Here is a 20,334-nt window from a genome sequence, read left to right on the forward strand (position 1 = left end):
GATACAACTTCATCTACAAATCCAGTCTGCGGGCAGGATTTGGCCTATAAGTCGTAGTTTGTCAACCCTGACCTCATGCCCCAGATTCCCCCTTGAGAAAAATGAGAAGAGTCTTATTCTTACTCATTTTCAGGGATGTTCTGAAGAACACTCGCTGAAGCCAACAAGCCTTATGCAAATAGACACTAAAGCACCTGTATGTAAACATTATGCACTTTCTAAAAATATATTATTTATTTGTAAAAATTGTGGTAGAATAGACATAATAAGGTTGACCATTTTAACCATTTTTATGTGCAGTTCATTGACATTAAGTACATGCCCACTGTTTTGCAGCCGCCACCACCATCCATCCACAGAACTGCTTGGTCTTGCAGAAGTGAAACCCTGTCCCCATTAAGCACGAACTCCCTGTCCGCCTCCCCCCAGCCCCTGGCACCCCTCCTCCCAATTTCCATCTCTACCAGCTGGACTGCCAGGTATCGACTAGGAGTAGAAGAAGCATATGGTATTTGTCCTGGTGTGACTGGCTTATGTCACTCAGCATAATGTCCTCGCGGCTCATCCATGGTGTAGCGTGTGTCAGAATGTCTTTCCTTTTTAAGGCAGAACACTCTTCACCTGTCCTGGCTCAGGCTGCCTTAACAAGACACCAGGACTGGGTGACTTAAACAACACAAAGTAATGTTCTAACAGTTCGGGAAGTTAAAAGTCCAAGATCCAAGTTGCCAGCATGGCTAGTTTCTGGTGTCAGTTCTTGTCCTGACTTGTAAAGGCCGCCTTCTCTGTGTCCTCACACGGTGGGGAGAGAGAGAGGCTGAGCAAGCTGTCTGGGGCTCTTATTACAGGGGCCCTAATCCCAGCAGGGGGCCCACCTTCAGGACCTCATCTAAACTTAATCTCTTCCCAAAGATCCCCACCTCCAAATACCATCCCAGCGGGAGTTAGAGCTTCAGCCTATGAATTCTGTGAGTCCACCCATCATAGGGATGCCATATTGTGTTTATCCTCTCATCTTTTTTTTTTTTGGTATCATTAATCTACAATTGCATGAAGAACATTATGTGTACTAGGCTCCCCCCTTCACCAAGTCCCCCCCACATACCCCTTCACAATCACTGTCCATCAGTGTAGTAAGATGTTATAAAATCACTACTTGTCTTCTTATCCTCTCATATTTTGATGGACACGGGTTGTTTCCACCTTTTAGCTATTGTGAATAGTGCTCCTATGAACATGGGTGTACAAATATCTCTTTGTGTCTCTGATTTCAATTATTTTGAGTATATACCCCAGAAGTGAAATCGCCGGATCATATGGTGACTCTGTTTTTAATTTTTGAGGAACTGCCGTTCTGTTTTCCACAGTGGCTGCACCATTGCACATTCCCACCAGCAGTGCGCAAGGATTCCAGTTTCCTTCATCCCCATGACACTTATTATCTTTACATGTTTTGATTATAGCCATCCTAAAGAGTGTGACTAGTATCTCGTTGTGATTGTGATTTGCATTTTCCTAATGGTTAGTGATGTTCAGTGCTTTCTCAGCCCTGTGCCTGTTTTTGAATCAGATTGTTTGTTTTTGTAGTTGTTGAGTTTTGGGATTTCTCTCTATATTCTGGATAGTAATCCTTTCTCAGATACATGATCAGCAAATATTTTCTCCCATTCTGTGGGTTGCCTTTTTACTCTGACAGCATGTTTGTTGCATCAAAGTATTTTTATTTTGATGAAGTCCAATTTTTTTCTATTTTTCTTTTGTTGCCTGTGCCTTTAGTGTCATATCCAATAAATTATTGTAAAATTCAGTGTCATGAGCTTTTCTCCTGCTTTCTTTGAAAAGAAAGCTCTCTTTTAAGCTGTTATGGTTTTTTTTCTTTGTATATGGTGTTCGGTAAGGGCCTAACTTCATCTTTTGCAACTGGATGTCCAGTTTTCCCAGCAGCACTTGTTGAAAACACTATCCTTTTCCCCACGGAATGTCATTAACACCTTTGTTGAAAATCATTTGACCAGATGCATGAGAATTTATTTCAGGGTCACCTAATGGATTCCATTGGTTTATATGTTGTATCGTTATTATAGTACCATACTGTTTTAACCACTGTAGCTTTGTAGTATGTTTTGAAATCAGGACCAATGAGACCTCTAACCTTGTTTTTTTTTTCAAGATTGTTTTAGCTTTTTGCAGTTCCTTGAGATTCCATATGAATTTTAGGGTGGATTTTCTATTTCTGCAAAAGACATTGTTAGGATTTGATTGCTTTGAATCTATAGATGTTACTACCATTTTTTAAAGTTTGCCAAATTAGCATATCAAAATGGTATTTTGTAATATTTTAATTTGCATTTATTTTATTGCTAATAAGACTCACTGGTCATTTGTATCTCTCCTTTCTGAGTTGCCTGCTATTCTTTGCCCACATTTTCTATTGGAGTTTTATGATCACATGTATAAAGGTGATCAAGAATATCAACACATTTTGTTAGGTAAAGTCACTGAATATTCACTGGGCACCTCTTTAGAGAAGGTGTTGTGTTGGATGTTGGCCTACATAGTGAGGTGGGAAAAAATCACAACCCCTGCCCTCATGGGGCAGGAAGATAGAATTACTCAAATATGTGATTAAACATTGGGGTAAGTGATGCAAAGGCAGGACCAGCATGCCATGAAGGGGATCAACTTAGTCTAGGGTTCAGGAAAGGCTTTACTCAGGAAGTGACCCTGGAGCTGAGGGATGAGTAGGAAATAGCTAAATATGGGATGTGGGGGGTGGGGTTGGAGCACATTTCTGGCAAGGCTATTGGCATGTGCAAAGGCCCTGAAGCCCAAGGGAGCTGGGTGTGTCCAAGACCTGAAAGAAGGTGTTTTGAGCTGAAATATGAAGGATGAGAAGTGACAGGAAGGGAAGGTTGGCACAGACTAGAGAATGCCAGGTTGAGGGGAGGCATTCAGAGAGCCGGTCAGAAACTGTTATTTCACCTTTCAAGACTCTGTGTTTACAGCTGTAAACAGAACAGCCATACAAGGCCTAGGCTCATTGCTCATGGGCTTCTCCACCCCGAGCTCTGCCATTTTCTTGGATGAATTTATCTGGAGGTCTCCTTAATTGGTCCTTTCATCCTTCATTTATTCCACAGGTATTCACTGAGCACCTGTTAGGTGCAGGCTAATAAATCAGCTAATCTTAGATATTGATACATTCTTAGAAGTAAATTAAAGAGGGAAAAGGGTGGAGAGTCGACGGGCTCTGCGGTAGGACCCTGAGTGCCTGGAGCTCTGAGCAACCACCTTGAGGTTCGCAGGAAGGGCTGTGGCGCAGGCGGCCCGTCAGTGCAGCGGGATCTTTATCTTCCTCCTCATGGCCAGAGGAAGTCACCGATGGTTTTCAGCCAGGAGGTGGCCCCGTCAGGTTTGTGCTTAGGAAAGTTCCCTCTGCTTTCACTGGGGATGATGGAGCCGGAGCCGCAGAGTGGACCCCACAGTGGGAAGCCATTTGAGGGGTCCAGATGGGAGCTAGGGTGTCCTGAGAAAGGTGGAGGCAGTGACCATGGAGTGACATGGATGGATGGCTCTCAGCTGTTCAGGAGGGACAGCCCACAAGACCTGGCTTAGGGAGGTATGAGGTGTGGGTAAAGTGCAGGTTCCTGTGGCCAGGATTCCCACCTGGCCCTGGTTGGCTGGCTCACTACACACATGTGGGCAACACGTTGCTATTGACTCTATATAAAGAGCTCCGCCCGGTGCTCTGGGCGACACGGTCGCACGGCTGCAAGGCTGCAGGAGAGCAGAGACAAGACTGTAGTGGTGGCAGCACCGAGGACAGAGACTGAGATGGCTGTGGGGCCGGAGAGGCCCGGAGGCAGAGACCGGCTTGCTGCCTGCAGACTCGCTCTGAGTGGACGGGATTCAAGTGATTGACCTGCCACCATGGGAATTAAGTTGGGTATAGCCCTTTCACCCCAAGAACGTTCCATTGTCATTTTTCGGTCTCATTGAATCCATAGTGAACTTGCCCAGGGCTGAAACTCATTGGCAAGACAATAGGCGACAATCCCTAGGATTCATTGTTGACCAAGAGAAAGAACAGGCTGCCCTCGTGGGAGGAGTGTTTCAGTGGCTGCGCCTGTGGACGGGGAGACATCCGAGTGTCCCCCAGTGGACGTGTACTCTGACGTGGCTGGCCTCCTAGAGGACTGGGCACCCCCCAAGGACTGGGCAGGGGTGGCAGCAACACCTGAGGCAGTGAAGTTGGCCCCCAGCAAAATAGGGAATTCCTTGGAGAAACAGAGGCAGCCGGAACGGTGGGGAGTTTTTTTCTTACAATATTGAGAAAAGCTGTAAGGGAGAAAGACGCCCTCCTGCAGGAAGCACGAGAACGTGAGCTGCGAGGTGCTGTTGAGGCGGTAATGGATGCCGTGGAGGCCTGAGGGGAAGCAGCCCGAGAAGCAGCAGCGGCCTGAGAAGCAGCAGCAGGAGAGCACGAGCGGCCAGGCGCCCCGGGGCAGGTGGCGGGTGCAGTGCAGCCTCAGCGCCAGCAACGGAGGAGCGGAGGTCTGATGAACAGGTGGGGGTGGAGGCCCTGCCGGTGCCGGAGGCATCAGCCCCTCCTCGGTTGAAACCCCACCCGGTTGAAAGTTGGTGGAAAGCACAAAAGAACGTACTTGGCAACGTGGGTTCCTCCAGGAGGGGTGCAGCCCCCTCCCCAGGCCGTGGAGCCCTCCATGCTCTGCTCTGATCCTCGGGCTCAAGCAAAGAAAGCACAGAAGGAAACTCAGTCTGCTACTCAGAGGAAGAATTTGAGGGCCCCGTGAAGGTCACAAAGACCCAGAGGTGGGCTGATTTGATAGAGGCAGGAGCAGGCAGAGGGAAATGGGGTGTGAAGTCAGGCTCTCCTGGAGCTGCAGCAGCAACTGAGACAGAGCAGCGGTTCCGGCCGCCGAGGACGAAGAAGCAGAAGCCAGAGACAAAGCAACAAGACCGGCCTGTGTGTCTGCAAGACTTCCTGCCGGAGAGGCTGGAGAAGGTGGGTGTTGTAGGGCCCACCCGTGGTCCTTAGGGTCAGCCCATCTGAGTAGAGCCGGTGTGAGTACAGCCGGGATGACCCCTTGGGGGCAGTGGATCTCCTCAGGCCGGAGGGTTATTACAATTTGTTGTAGTAATTTTTGTTACTTGTACGTTGTCATAGCCTCTGTTGTTACGTTGGTAGAGAATTCGGTTACAATGTTCCAGCTTCCTCGCACAGGGACCACTGCAGAGGACTGAGGGCAGCAGACTGAGAGGCAAGAATGCTGAAGGGTGGGTGTGGATAAAGGGAAGGTTCTTATGGGCAGGATTCTCACCTGGCCCTGGTGGGCTTGCTCACAGCACACGTGTGGGCAATACGTTGCTACTGACTCTATATAAAGAGCTCCGCCCAGTGCTCTGGGCGACAAGGTGGCACACCTGCAGCAGAGCAGAGGCAGAGTGGTGGCAGCGCCCGGGACAGAGACTGAGACGGCTGCAGGGGCGGAGAGGCCCGGAGGCAGAGACCGGCTTGCTGCACGCAGACTCGCTCTGAGTGGATGGCATTCGAGTGATTGACCTGCCACCATGGGAATAAAGTTGAGTATAAACCCTTTCATCCCAAAAATATTCCACTGTCATTTTTCGGTCTCATTGAATCCCTAGTGAACTTGCGTGGGGCTGAAACCCACTGGCAAGACAGGTGGATTAGAGGAGGCGAGAGGGAAGCCCACGATGTAGTCCCAGGACCTGGGACTGACCTGGATAGGATGCCCTTTAGTGAGAAAAAGACCGTGGAAGGACCTGCTGTGGGGGTGTCTTGCCAATGGGTTTCAGCCCCGGGCAAGTTCGCTATGGATTCAGTGTGACCAAAGAAATTGACAGTACAACGTTCTCGGGGTGAAAGGGTTATACCCAACTTTATTTCCAGGTGGCAGGTCAGTCACTAAAATCCCTTTCACTCAGAGCAAGTGTGCATGCAGCAAGCCGGTCTCTGCCTCTGGGCCCCTCTGCCCGCACAGCCATCCCACACAGCCGCCCTCTGGGCCTCTGTCCTCGGCGCTGCCACCACTCCAGCCTCTGCTCTGCTCTCCTGCAGCCAACTAGCAAAATGCAATGGGGCAGTGTGTGGATTTGAGATATTTTACAGTGGGGGACAACAAGGACGCTTTGAACATTGGACTCTGTGGGTGACAGAGACCAGGCTTCCAGCATGTCCCACTGAGAAAGGTGGCCATGCTCTTTCTGGGAAATATCTCTCACTCTGGAGTTAATTTAATCCACCATAAGAGAATGGTTTGCCTGAACATCCTATTAATGTTAAAGTGAAATACTTGTAGGTCACAGAAATTTGGGGCCACGCTAAATCAGTATCCTAAAAATACAGCCTTCAGTGTCCTCTGAGACATGGGACCAGGCCCTGCAAAAATACGGAGCTGAGTTCAACACTTCTCCTAACATCAGGAGAACCTGCATTTGCCTATGGTAAACTCCCCGCACCTCCATCTTCCTAAAATCTCTGAATTCCAGGTGTGACTAAGAAAAGTTTCAAATTGCAAACTGACACTGTTACCTGAGGGCCGTGCACACCCGCTGAATCACTTTTTAAGCAATCACAAAAATAACAATTTCTCTTGTTCCCAGTACGGCTTTGAGCCACAAAAATTAATTACATCACCTGTGAAATTAGCCCCATGTTTTGCATCCAAAGGTCAAAGTTCAGACTGAGGAATGGTTTAATCCTTTCCAACAGAGGGCTCAGCATATAAATATTTATCACAGGAGGACAGGAACTCATTGTACGCGGCATGTTTACCTTATCAGGCAGTTACCTGGGGCAAAGAGTCTGCTGTCTGCTTCCTGTCCCAATTTCTCTTGCCCAAGACCTTGGGCAATTGCTTATTTGACAGAGTGTTCTGTCCCCTTCCCTTTCTTCTGGGAATAAAGGCACAGGATGCTAAACAAATACATCACCTGGTCCACAAATACCTGATTTCCGGAGATAATAAGAGTTCCAGGTGTTTGCTAGAAAGATTCATAGCAGTTATGAAAGAGGAAACCGCTGTGACACCCCCGAGCAGAGAGCATTTCTCCATCCCTGACTTTTGCTTGTTTTGGTTGGTGTTTCAAATGCCCTCAGTGGACTTCATGGAATGTTCGAGCTTTTGATCGTGAAAGAGATATAACAGAGATGTGCAAACAACTGTCACAGACTTGATTTATGGCGAAAACACAGCCCTCTACTTTATTACTATTTTCTATGTTTATAAAGCACAAATGTTAGAAAAACATGGGCCAAGTTGGCTTTAGTCTGGCCACCTATTTGTTTTGGCCACTCAAAGCTTTTATTTCAAAAGTTCTCATACTGTTACGTAAGAAAGTCCAGTCGGGCTGTGCGCCAAAAATTCAGCTCAGCGTTTTTCTGCCTCCCTACCACGGTCCCGAGGAATGGATGCGGGAGCCTTCAGGACAGGCATCTCAGGCTGGGGCCAGGGAGCAGACGTGCAGGGCGCCTCTGACAACAGACTTTTTTAGAGCCGCCGATACCCTGGCTCTCCCTGATGGATCATTCCGTCCGTATGCGCGTTTATCAGAACCCGTTTTGAATCTTCTCGTCTACCTGCAGAATTACTCACTCGGGAAGTTTACCGCCAGTTCTGCCTTGTTATACATTGATGAGCGTTGATTTTGCATATGTTTTAATCTGCACTTTGCTCGGACATTTGAATCTCTCCTTTCTGAATTGCCTACTGTCTTTTGCCTACTTTTTTCCTACTAGAGTTTTAATATCACATAGATAAAGAATACTGAGAATATCCACACTTGTTTTGTTACATAAAATCCCCAGTTATCCATTGGGCACCACTGCTGCCCTGGGCACTGGGCATGGGTCCTTCTATTTGTTCTCAAAGGACCCCTTCCAAGCTTTATGAAATAATCCCTCTAACTAATTTCCCAAAATTTGGGGAAAAAAAATTCATGTTAGTATCCAGTGCCCCCCATAAACACAGGGCTTGGTGGGTGTTGTGCATTGTTAAATTGCAACCCCTAAGTGTGCCTGAACCAAGTAGGTGTTTGGTAAATATTTGTCTAATGAACACAAAGTCCAGGCAGAAATTATTTTTCCTCTGAGCTATTCTCTTTCTAGGCTAAAAACAAAGCAAAAACAAAAACGCCTAACCTTTTTATTCTAACCAACGTCATCCTCTCATTCTTGTGATTATTTTAATGGTTCATGTCCAAGATATTTTCTTTACATACAATAATTAAAAACAGATATAGTGTCCTAGGTTACATACAAAAGTGGGAACATATTTTCAGCTTTGCTTCCCAAATTCTTGATGTGTATTTTGGGCCTTGAGCCACAGCAATTAGCCAACGCCTTCATCAGAACAGTCCCCTCAAATGCCCTGAAAACTGATAGGATGGAGCTTATTATACTATCATTATAATTTGTATCACAATGCCCCCAGGTTTCCCTAATTTATTCACTTGTACTTGTCCACCCCGAAACGAGTTTTCAGGGCTACCAGACCGTGTGTATGTGGGGAATAGGCAATGAGTCATGTCTATGGAATGAATGGAGGGATCCCAGGAGGGTCCCTCTTGCTCCAGAAGCCCCCCTACACTCAAGGTCAACTGCACATGAGTTACACCGGTGTTGTTCATTATTTATCAAGTGCTGACTCTCTGGGTCAGGTTTTATGTGCCCAAGGCTAGCAATGTTCAGGCATTGTCTTTTAAAAACTGGGTTCATCCAGGGCAGACATCACATTAGCCACGGATGCCTTGGTGTGAATCAGTTTATGAGGTCCCTCAAGTTCACAGAGCCCGGGAGGGGTGGAACCAGGATTCCCACCCAGATGGTCCCACGCCATGTACTCGGAATGAGTGTTGCCCTGCCACACGGTCATGTTGGGAGGATGCACATGAGCCCTGGTCCTGCCATTTCCCACCATGCTTGGAATCAGCTTCCTGGGATTTGTTTAGAAACTGAAGGACTCAGAATCTAATTCCAGCTCCCTAGTAAGCAGCTTAAATATTATAAATGAATCACTTCCCTTCTCAGGCACCCTGTTTTCTCATTTGTAAAATGAGGATATCAGACCCAGGGTCTTGGGAGATTGCTTCCTACTCCAAGAATCCGTGGTCCTGTCTTCACCAGACAATTTCCTTTCATGATGAGATTGACCTCTGGGCTCTTCTCTCTAAAGTAGAGATATTTAGACTTGCCTGGCCTATCTTATTGGGTTGCTGTGTGAAATACATGAAAAAGTGGCTTTGAAAACATTGAGAAAAGCACTAGATGGACATGGGTTATAGTCTTCAGGCTACTCTGCCACTTCCTCTGGCCAGCAACTCATTTTGAAGTGCAAGTCATTAAAATTTTTGAACATCTGCTCTGTGCCTACACTTTGCGGGGAGAAAGAGCTGGCGCATGGATCTGGCCTCGAGGAGAGACAGACCCAAAGACAGGCAGCTGCACATGCGTGTTGGTCTGAGACGAGAGTGGCCCTGCCAGGGGCACCTGCTACAGGCTGGGCTGCGGAACCCCCACCCCGGATGGCTCGGTCATCTTGGAGGAAGGACGTCTAGCCTGAGGCCTAAAGGTTGCTGTGGTGGGTTCATGTGCCTCCCCACCCCTGTTCCCAAAGTTATGTCAAAGCCCTAACCCCTGGAATCTGTGAACGTGACCCTGTTTGGAAACCGGGTTACTGCAGATGTAGTCAATCAAGATGCGACCCTATGGACTCGGGTGGGCCCTTAATTCCCTATGACTGGTGTCTTTAGAAGAAGAGAGAGACAGATGCAGAGGAGAACAGCTCTGCAGATGGAGGCCCAGACCGGAGTGGCGCGTCTACAAGACTAGGAAAGCCGAAGAGCGCTGGCAGCACCAGATGCTGGAAGAGGCGGGAAGGACCCTCCCTGGGTTCCAGGGGGTGCGTGGCCCTGCCCACACCTTGAATCCGGACCTCTGTCTTCCAGGCTCTGAGAGAATGAATTCCTATTGTTCTCAGCCACGCAGTTTGTGTTCATTTGCTATGGCAGCTCTGGGAAATGAATACCAGTGTTAGTGAGACAGGGACCGTGGGCTTGGACGGAGTGAAGTGAGGGCCTCTGGACAAAACAAAAGCAGGAGAATCCACTGTGAGATTTGCTTTGGCCTGCTGAGGGGGGCCCAGCTTATCTTCCTGACTTCACCCAGGTGCTGCTTTTCTTCCTCCAGCCCTAAACAAATGATTTGTTGCAACTTAGGCAATATAGCAAGCAAGCGCAAAACAACATAGTAAAAACAGGAAGGATTCTATCTTGAAACCCAATTAGTTAAAAAGTAAGACAATAACTCAGCCCACCTTGGGGGCAAAGCAGACAGTCTTGAGTGATACTCTCCCAGGAAGCTGCTATCCCGGGAGGAAATCAGAGCAGTAAAATTCTTGTAAATAACCAAGAAGACTAATAAAAAACTTAAGTGTTTCTTCAAAGGTATTTGAGACCACTTAGCAGGTGTGCATCCCTAGCCCTCTGTCTCTCAACCGCCTATAAAGCCCCTAGACAACGCACCACCCCGGGGCTCCCTTGTCCCCTCCTGGCCTGAGCCAGGAGCTCTGTTCGCTTTCTCTCTAAATAAAAGCCTCTGCCTTGCTCTCCTACCTTGACTGTTCGCAAAGTTCATTCTTCGGCTCAGTCAACAAGCTCACTGGCATCATTAGGAGCCAGACACACAAAGAATGCGGGAAGACTGTCCCAGGGCCGAGTGTCCCAGGGCCAAGTGTCCCAGGGCTGTTCCACTTGCAGCAGCTCTAAGGAGACAAGGATCCTGGCAAGCCTAAGAGCCCCCAGAAAACCCCTGAGGCCCAGCCGCCTGGAACAGGTTAAGTGGGGCGCTTGTCAGGATGCTAGTGATGGCCAGGGAGCCGGCGCACGGCGCTAGGCAGGGGTGGCAGGAGCTGAGCTGCCAGGTGGTGGCCTCTGCCTGAGGCTGGTGAAGCAGTGAGAGGGGGTGAGGGAAGATTCTGGAGTAGATGTTAGTTAGGGAGAAGACTTGACGGGACCGGGGGTAAATTCAGTGCAAATGTGTTTCATTGTAAACAAAGGTTTTAATGAAGTTCAAATTCAGGCTGGTGGGTGGTGATGCTCTTCCTGAGGGTGGAGTTGGGGATAGGTGGGTCCAGTGGGGGTGGGGACACAACAAGTTGGCTGAACTGACATTCCCTGGCTCTGTCTTCCCTCCTATTCATCACACTTGGCTCCAAATGACTTGGCTAATTACAAAATTCATATCACCTCATCCTCAAGAGAGATGTGCGAGTCCCTCCAGCAGGTATTCAGGAGAGCACACCGCCCCAGGAAGGAGTTTCAGTTCTGTCCTTCCAAAGGGTGTCATCATTTGATTAATACTCCTACTTTGAAGCGGAAAACATCCTTTGAATATGTACATTCTGGTATGTTTGTGAAAACAGTCGATCCCATTTCTTTACAGCCTTACCTGTGAGCCCAGATTTTAGAAATCGTGTTGGTGCATGCCCTAAAGATGCCTAGCTTCATTATCAACGACAGTTTGCTTATAAAGTAATATTAAATGTACCTTCCTACTCCCATTTAATTAGGAACTGTACCTGCTAAGCATGAGCTAAGACTCTTATGATCAAAACAACACGTAGCTGGAAATTCATAGCAGCAGGGCATGTGGGCATGTGGCCATTTCAGCTTGTGACTCTGTTTTTCTAAGACTTGTGATGATGTGCATGAAAACAGAAGGACTAGCTCAGGTCGCAGCCACTTTTATATGAAATGCTCTGTAAGATAAGGCAGGGGAAATGAGTGTTTGGGGTGACAATATAGATGTCAAGGCAGCTAGTTCAAACATAGAACTTTATTATATTTGAAAACCACATAAAAGCCATGTCTGCCCCAGGTCCCCTTTTCTTCTCACTCCCCCTGGGTGATGTCATCAGCCCCAGGGCCTAACCACTATCCACAGAGCCTGGTGTCCCCTCAACTGCCTCATCAGGGCCTGCTCCTGCTCCTGAGCTTGGGGCTGGGCCCCGCCTTCCTGTTAGGTCCCTGTAGTCAAAGGCTCCTGAGTGGAGCCCCCCAAAGAACTCATCTCCCACCCTGCTTGCTCTCCCTGGTCCCTCAGACCAGAAATGGCACCACCGCCCGCCATTGCTGACTTGCTCCCCTCCCCACTCTTGTTCCTGATTATCTCACAGATGCCCCATCGCCATTGCCCAGGTCACCTTCGTTTGTCGCCTGCATCACTGCTAAGTCTCCCTGGTTCCCTCCAGTCTCCTGCCCTCTGACCCTTTGTCTACACTGCAAGCGGATCATCTTTCAAGAATGCAAATGGACTCATGCCCTGTTCCTTAAAAGAAAGAAAACAGCCCTTGGGTATCCCCCCATTTATTACTGCTAAAGGGAAGCACAATTTTAGTAACCCGGTGCTCTGGTCTAATTCTTCCTCCCCCTTCAGGGATTTGTCCCCCTTAATTCTCCCCTGACCTGGGACGAGTCCAGTGCCCACGTGGGGGCCAGGGCGCTCTGTTCTTCCAGAAGGACACGTTTTCCAGTGCCTCAAGACTGCTTGTTTATGATGTGCGTCTCCCCACACACAGACGCATGGGAGTAGCCAATCCCCTATTCCTTTCCGGTCAGATTTCACCCCAAGCCTCCATCCTGCCAGGCGAGCAGATTCCATTCATTCCAAGGCACCGGGTCCAGCGCCCTAGCTGGGGTGGAACACTGGAGGGGGTGCCTCCCGTCTGATGGCCTTGGCCCAGCCCTCTCTGCTCCTGACCATTCCTGACACTGGCACCTTGGCCCAGATGGGAACCCTGGCACCCAAGCTGCCCCCAGGGAAGGCACAGGTCTGCCCTCTTCATGGAAGCTTGCTCTCCACCCACTTACACGTCTCAGGGATTCATCTCGATCAGGGACAGCTAGCTCTGTCTCCCCAGTGAGCTTAGACATTTCTGGAACCCAAGCAGGGCTGGCTTCCAGATAATTCCCACCATGCACACCTCCCCTGGAGAGGACTCCTGGATGGGAGAGGGGAAAGTACAGTGAGCCCAACACAGGTTGCATCCCAGTCGGTTGCCCTGAACGTGGTCCCTTTGCTCGGCAGTGAGCTCTCAGATGGGACCTGAGCCTGGTCATGAGAGGAGACCAGGGATGCAGGACCACTCCAGACCCCGGACGTGCACAAATCAAGAAGGCCGATGTGGCCAGGTGCACGCGAGGTTGTGAGACACGTCAGGCCTGCTGGGACACAACAGTGGGATTGCAGATCAAAACCATCTAGGAAAATTTAAAATGCCCATTCTTTTCTCCCCCAAATCCTGCTTATAGTGCAAACCTAGAGAAACTCCTGCTCAGAAGCATGTGGACACACACATTAATGTTCATGGCAGCATCGTTTCTGACGTGAGAAACTAGAAAGAGCCTGAATACCCATAAACAGGCCAAAAAGATAAATAAATTAGAAAATACCTTTATGGAGAATAGCATATGGCCGTGGGCTGCCAACATGTCTGCTTATATCCTCCTTAATGGGATTTTGTAACACTATGTCCCCCTTACCTATTTTTAATTTGACATCTAAAATATCTCAAGTTTAGAAGCTAAAGAGGTCATTTCTAGGCTACTGTAAATACAGACATTTTAAAACACACCTTGCCCATCACTTTTTCTAATATATCTAATGCAATCCAAAGGAGTTGATCTAATATCTTTGACAATCTTTTTTTTTTTGTATCGTTAATGTACAATTAGTTGAACAACATTATGGTTACTAGACTCCCCCTATTATCAAGTCCCTCCCACATACCCCATTACAGTCATGTCCATCAGCGTAGTAAAATGCTATAGAATCATTACTTGCCTTCTCTGTATATACTGTCTTTCCCATGTCCCCCCCCACTACATTATGTGTGCTAATTGTAATGCCCCTTTCTTCCCTTATCCCTCCCTTCCCACCCACCCTCCCCAGTCCCTTTCCCTTTGGTAACTGTTAGTCCATTCTTGGGTTCTGTGAGTCTGCTGCTGTTTTGTTCCTTCGGTTTTTTCTTTGTTCTTATGCTCCACAGATGAGTGAAATCATTTGATACTTGTCTTTCTCTGCCTGGCTTACTTCACTGAGCATAATACCCTCTAGCTCCAACCATGTTGCAAATGGTAGGGTTTGTTTTCTTCTTATGGCTGAATAATATTCCATTGTGTATATGTACCACATCTTCTTTATCCATTCATCTACTGAGGGACACTTAGGTTGCTTCCATTTCTTGGCTATTGTAAATAGTGCTGTGGTAAACATAGGGGTGCAAACATAGGGGTCTTTTTGAAACTGGGCTCTGCATTCTTAGGGTAAATTCCTAGGAGTGGAATTCCTGGGTCAAATAGTATTTCTATTTTGAGTTTTTTGAGGAACCTCCATACTGCTTTCCACAATGGTTGAACTAGCTTACATTCCCACCAGCAGTGTAGGAGGGTTCCCCTTTCTCCACATCCTCGCCAACATTTGTTGTTGTTTGTCTTTTGGATGTTGGCCATCCTAACTGGTATGAGGTGATATCTCATTGTGGTTTTAATTTGCATTTCTCTGATGATTAGCGATGTGGAGCATCTTTTCATGTGCCTGTTGGCCATCTGAATTTCTTCTTTGGAGAAGTGTCTGTTCAGCAACTCTGCACATTTTTTAATTGGCTTATTTGCTTTTTGTTTGTTGAGGTGCGTGATTTGGATGTCAACCCCTTATTGGATATGTCACTTATGAATATATTTTCCCATACTGTAGGATGCCTTTTTGTTCTACTGATGGCGTCCTTTGCTGTACAGAAGCTTTTTAGTTTGATATAGTCCTACTTATTCATTTTTTATTTTGTTTCCCTTGCCTGGGGAGATATGTTCATGAAGAAGTTGCTCATGTTTATGTCCAAGAGATTTTTGCCTATATTTTTTTCTAAGAGTTTTATGGTTTCATGACTTACATTCAGGTCTTTGATCCATTTTGACTTTACTTTTGTGTATGGGGTTAGACAGTGATCCAGTTTCATTCTCTTACATGTAGCTGTCCAGTTTTGCCAACACCAGCTGTTGAAGAGGCTGTCATTTCCCCATTGTATGTCCATGGCTCCTTTATTGTATATTAATTGACCATATATGCCTGGGTTTATATCTGGGCTCTCTATTCTTTTCCACTGCTATGTGTCTGTTCTTGTGCCAGTACCAAGTTATCTTGATTACTGTGGCTTTGTAGTAGAGCTTGAAGTCAGGGGGCATAATTCCCCCTGCTTTATTCTTCTTTCTCAGGATTGCTTTGGCTATTTGGGGTCTTTTGTGGTTCCATATGAATTTTAGAACTGTTTGCTCTAGTTTGTTGAAGAATGCTGTTGGTATTTTGATAGCGATTGCATTGAATCTGTAGATTGCTTTAGGCAGGATGGCCATTTTGACAATATCAATTCTTCCTAGCCAAGAGCATGGGATAAATTTCCATTTATTAGCTTCCTCTTTAATTTCTTTTAAGTGTGTCTTGTAGTTTTCAGAGTATAGGTCTTTTACTTCCTTGGTTAGGTTTATTCCTAGGTATTTGATTCTGTTTGATGCAACTGTGAATGGAATTGTTTTCCTGATTTCTCTTTCTGCTAGTTCATCATTAGTGTATAGAAATGCAACAGATTTCTGTGTATTAATTTTGTATCCCGCAACTTTGCTAAATTCAGATATTAGATCTAGTAGTTTGGGAGTGGATTCTTCAGGGTTTTTATGTACAATATCATGTCATCTGCAAACAGGGACTGTTTGACTTCTTCCTTGCCAATCTGGATGCCATTTATTTCTTTGTGTTGTCTGATTGCCATGGCTAGGACCTCCAGTATTATGTTGAATAAAAGTGGGGAGAGTGGGCATCCTTGTCTTGTTCCCGATCTCAGCTTTCAGCTCCTCTCTGTTAAGTATAATGTTAGCTGTGGGTTTGTCATATATGGCCTTTATTATGTTGAGGTACTTGCCCTCTATACCCATTTTGTTGAGAGTTTCTATCATGAGTGATGTTGAATTTTGTTGAATGCTTTTTCAGCATCTATGGAGATGATCATGTGGTTTTTGTCCTTCTTTTTGTTGATGTAGTGAATGATGTTGGGGGATTTTCAAATGTTGTACCATCCTTGCATCCCTGGGATGAATCCCACTTGATCATGATGGATGATCTTTTTGATGCATTTTTGAATTCAGTTTGCTAATATTTTGTTGAGTATTTTTGCATCTATGTTCATCAGGGATATTGGTCTGTAATTTTCTTTTTTTGTGGTGTCTTTGCCTGGTTTTAGTATTAGAGTGATGTTGGCCTCGTAGAATGAGTTTGGGAGTATTCTCTCCTCTTCTACTTTTTGGAAAACTTAAAGGAGGATGGGTATTAGGTCTTTACTAAATGTTGACAATCTATTTTTTAAAACACACAAAGAAACTGCTGTTTAATAGTCAGTTGTTTTTTGATGATTTGGGTCAATACAAGGAAAGATGCATAGCAAGTATATCACTTTAAATATTTTCTACCATGTATCAGGTGACTATCAAAGAGAATCAAAAAATGTACCTGGAAAGATAGAATAGAAATAATGAAGGTTGGAAAAATATTTGGACTTACTGGAGCTACAAAAGCAATTTGGAAATTGTAGCAAGTCTTGAAGATTAATCTTAATACATTGAGAAATGGAAATAAATTGGAAAATGAAAAATCATCTAGCTATATGACTTTAATAAATTATATCAGTAAAAAGAACTCAATACTTTTCTTAGCTTTACAAGAAAAATTTCAGCTATTAAATTCAACATCAACTTACAGGTTAACACAATGAATGATAAAACTAGTTTGAACTTGTAGACTACACACTTGAACATATGAAATTAAAATAACATGTCTACCAAAAAAAGCTTACAGGAACAAGAAAACGATGTGTAACAATTTGGAAAAACTTCATCATTTTCAAAATGAGAGCTATTAGCCTGCTTAATAAATTGTATGAAAATACATTTGTTATTTGAGAATATGAAAAAATTTGAAACTTCAGGTTATTCTAATTTACCAAATCCCCAAACCAAAAATCCCAATTAGTTCAGTATGACATTTCAAGAAGATTTTAATTATTTGCTAATAAAATGTTTAATATTTTAAAAAATCTCAGGTAGTATAAAAACTAGAAAAAATTTTGATGTACAGTTGATCCTTGGGCAACCCAGGTTTGAACTGTGCAGGTACCTTATAGATGGGTTTTTTCAATAAATTAAATATATCTTACATTTACGACAATTTGAAAAAACATTTCTCTAACCTACTTTATTGTAAGAATACAGTATATAATTCAAATAACATACAAAATATGTGTTAATCAAATGTGTACGTTACTGGTAAGGCTTCCAGTCAACAGCAGGCTAGTAGTCATTATGTTTTTTGGGAAGTCAAAAGTTATACATGGAATTTCAACTATGGGGGAGGGGTTGGTGCCTGTAACCCCCATGTTGATCAAGGGTCAGCTATAATTGCTGTTAGTTCAGTAGAAGCTGAGAGAGGATTCAGCATCTTGACATGGATCATTGATGTTAAAAGAAAACCTCTAGTTGTGGAGACTAGATAACCTAATAACTATCCACTTAATAGAGAAATCTTTGGAAGAATTTGATGTTGTTAAAAATACATTGTAAATGGTAAAACCATCTTAATTCATACAAATATAAGATGAACACATGTCAAAGATTTTATTTAACTCATTAATTTTTTTTCTTTTTTTACAAAATGCTCACCACGATAAGTATAGTTATCATCTGTCTCCATACCAAGTAATTACAATATTATTGACTATATTCCCCATGCTGTACCTTTCATCTCCATGACTTATTTTATAACTGGAAGTTGGTGCCTCTTGATCCCCTTCATCTATTTTGCCCATCCTCCCATCCCCCACCCATCTGGATCACCAGACTGTTCTGTGTTTATGAGCCTATTAACTCATTAATTGATGAAGGAGCCAGTAAGATGTTACAATCTGCTTGAAGTAGAATTCAGAGAACGCACATGATACAGGAAATCAGGAATGCTAAAATGAATAAAGGTGCACATTGATGCAAAACAGGTCAATATCTCTAGGCGATTATCTGTTGTATCTCCATTGGATATTCATTTGTAGCTCTCTGGGCAAAAGATCTCTTGTATTACTATCAGTCTCTGACTTTCAGAGCTCTGAGCTGGCTCAAGAAACAAGGTGCATTGAGCAGAAGGAGTTGGAATGCCTAGTACTCTTTTTTGTTTGTTTCAAAGTTTCCCACAGTTTTTCTTGACAGTGTCATTCCCTGTGTCCAATGACAGCTCAGATCTGCTAGTGGTGTTATATGGCTAGTGACACCCATGCCCAACAAACAAAAATTACACCTACAATTTCTAAAGATCAACAAGTGATTTATGTTACAACATATCACTTTGTAACCAATTTAGTAAAACCATACACTTTTGTTTAGATGTTTAAAAGGCATATTTAAAATTTTTGTTTTATAAAACATGTAAATATTTATATATTGATATATGTAATACATTTATTATATTATTTATTTTTATAAAAATGGGCATCAGTCACAACGGTCTCCTTATAGGTCCTGCTCCCTTGCTTTCTCCACTACAATCCACTCCCTACATCCAATTTCACATCCATTTGAAATCACAAACTTTCTCTCGTACCTGAGTACTCCCTAGTCCCTGCCTGCTTTATTCTTTCCATCTAATTTATCACATTATATATATTATGCTATGTAATATTGGATTTGATATCCCTCTGTATATTACTTAGGTAGTTAGTTTATTGTTTGTCTTCCCTTGCAAAAAAGTGTAGCTTCATGAGGTCAAGGATATTTGAGCATTTTGAGCATTTTATTCTGCGCTGTGTATCAGAAGTACTTATAATGGTGCCAGGCCTGGAAAATGGTAGGAGCACAGAAAATGCCTGGGAGTGAATGAGTGGGTTTCCCTCACTCACCAGAAATGTGAAAGGTCTGGCATTTCCCCCTACTTACAGGTTAACATGTTAGCCTGCCACCGTTTTAGGGATGCTGGCAGAAAACATGAGCCTCCTGGGTCAGAGAAAAGAACTTTATTACTCACTGCACAGCAGGCAGCAGGAGCTTCCGACGTGCATGGGTTTCCAGTGCTCCCCAAGCCCAGGTGGATGCTGCCTGCTCAGTGGGTTTGCATCACAGTCAAGGAAGCCCGAGTTCAGGGAACCCAGATCTGTTTAATGGTACAAGCACACGTGCTTGACTCCAAGAGGGATGTTACCTTCATTACCCTGGACAGCGAATAGCCCTGCCCTCTGACCCTTAGAGAGACACCATCTCTGTCTCCTAAGGCTGTTGACTAAAGAAACATCCTTGCAAATAGAATCTGGAGCAAAGGCTATCAGTGCCCCTCTTCCCAAGACATGCAGAAATGCAAAACTTCTATGGAAATGGTCTCCCAGCAAATCCCTTGTCACTGTTGCATCATCCAGGTTTTTTTGTTTCTTTATTTCACTTACCGCTCTTTGTAATGATCTTGTATTGATTTATGTATTTGTTCACTGCCACGCTACCCCACCAGCCATGCCCGACCTCCACGAGAGCATAAATTCCCTGAGGGCAGGGACCTTCTCTGTATTGCCCAGTGCTGGACCCCTAGCCCCTGGGAAAGTGCTCTCATAGAGTGAGGAGGCAGACAACAAATACATGAAATAATTTACAAGTGAAAAAAACAAGTGAATGAGATACTTGCAGATCAAGAAGGTGAGATGATTGACAGAGAGCGGCTGCTGTGTACGAGGACCAGGGTTTTGAAGAAGTGGATGGTCTCAAAGGAGGAGGGGACAATACAGAGAATGGGTTTGCTGAGAAAGATGAGGTAGGGACATCGGGTAGGAGGCTGTTGTAGTAGACAAAGCAAAGAGGAAGAAGAGAGAATTGAAGATAACTGAGATTTTTAAGCACTGACACCGAGAAAAGCCAGAAGCTGAGACAGGAACAGGGAAGGACACTCAGGTCTAGAGGGTAAACATGGACTTGGTAATCTTGTAGAAAGTCAATAAATGCACTTCCAGCAGAAGGGAATGGATGGGATAGCAGGCCACCCGAGGCAGGCCCAACATGCTACAGCACCAGCACATCCGCCTGGTTATGCCTGGCCCTTCACATGCACTAACCCGTCCTCCCCAAGCCCCTCAGAGATGAGGAAACTGAGGCCCTGAGAGCTAGAGTAACTTAAGAGGGTCACATGAGGTGGGACTCCGGAGAGTATCCCTCTGGCCTGATGTCTGC

The sequence above is a fragment of the Manis pentadactyla genome, chromosome 4 (assembly GCF_030020395.1).
Source record: "Manis pentadactyla isolate mManPen7 chromosome 4, mManPen7.hap1, whole genome shotgun sequence".
NCBI lineage: Eukaryota > Metazoa > Chordata > Mammalia > Pholidota > Manidae > Manis > Manis pentadactyla.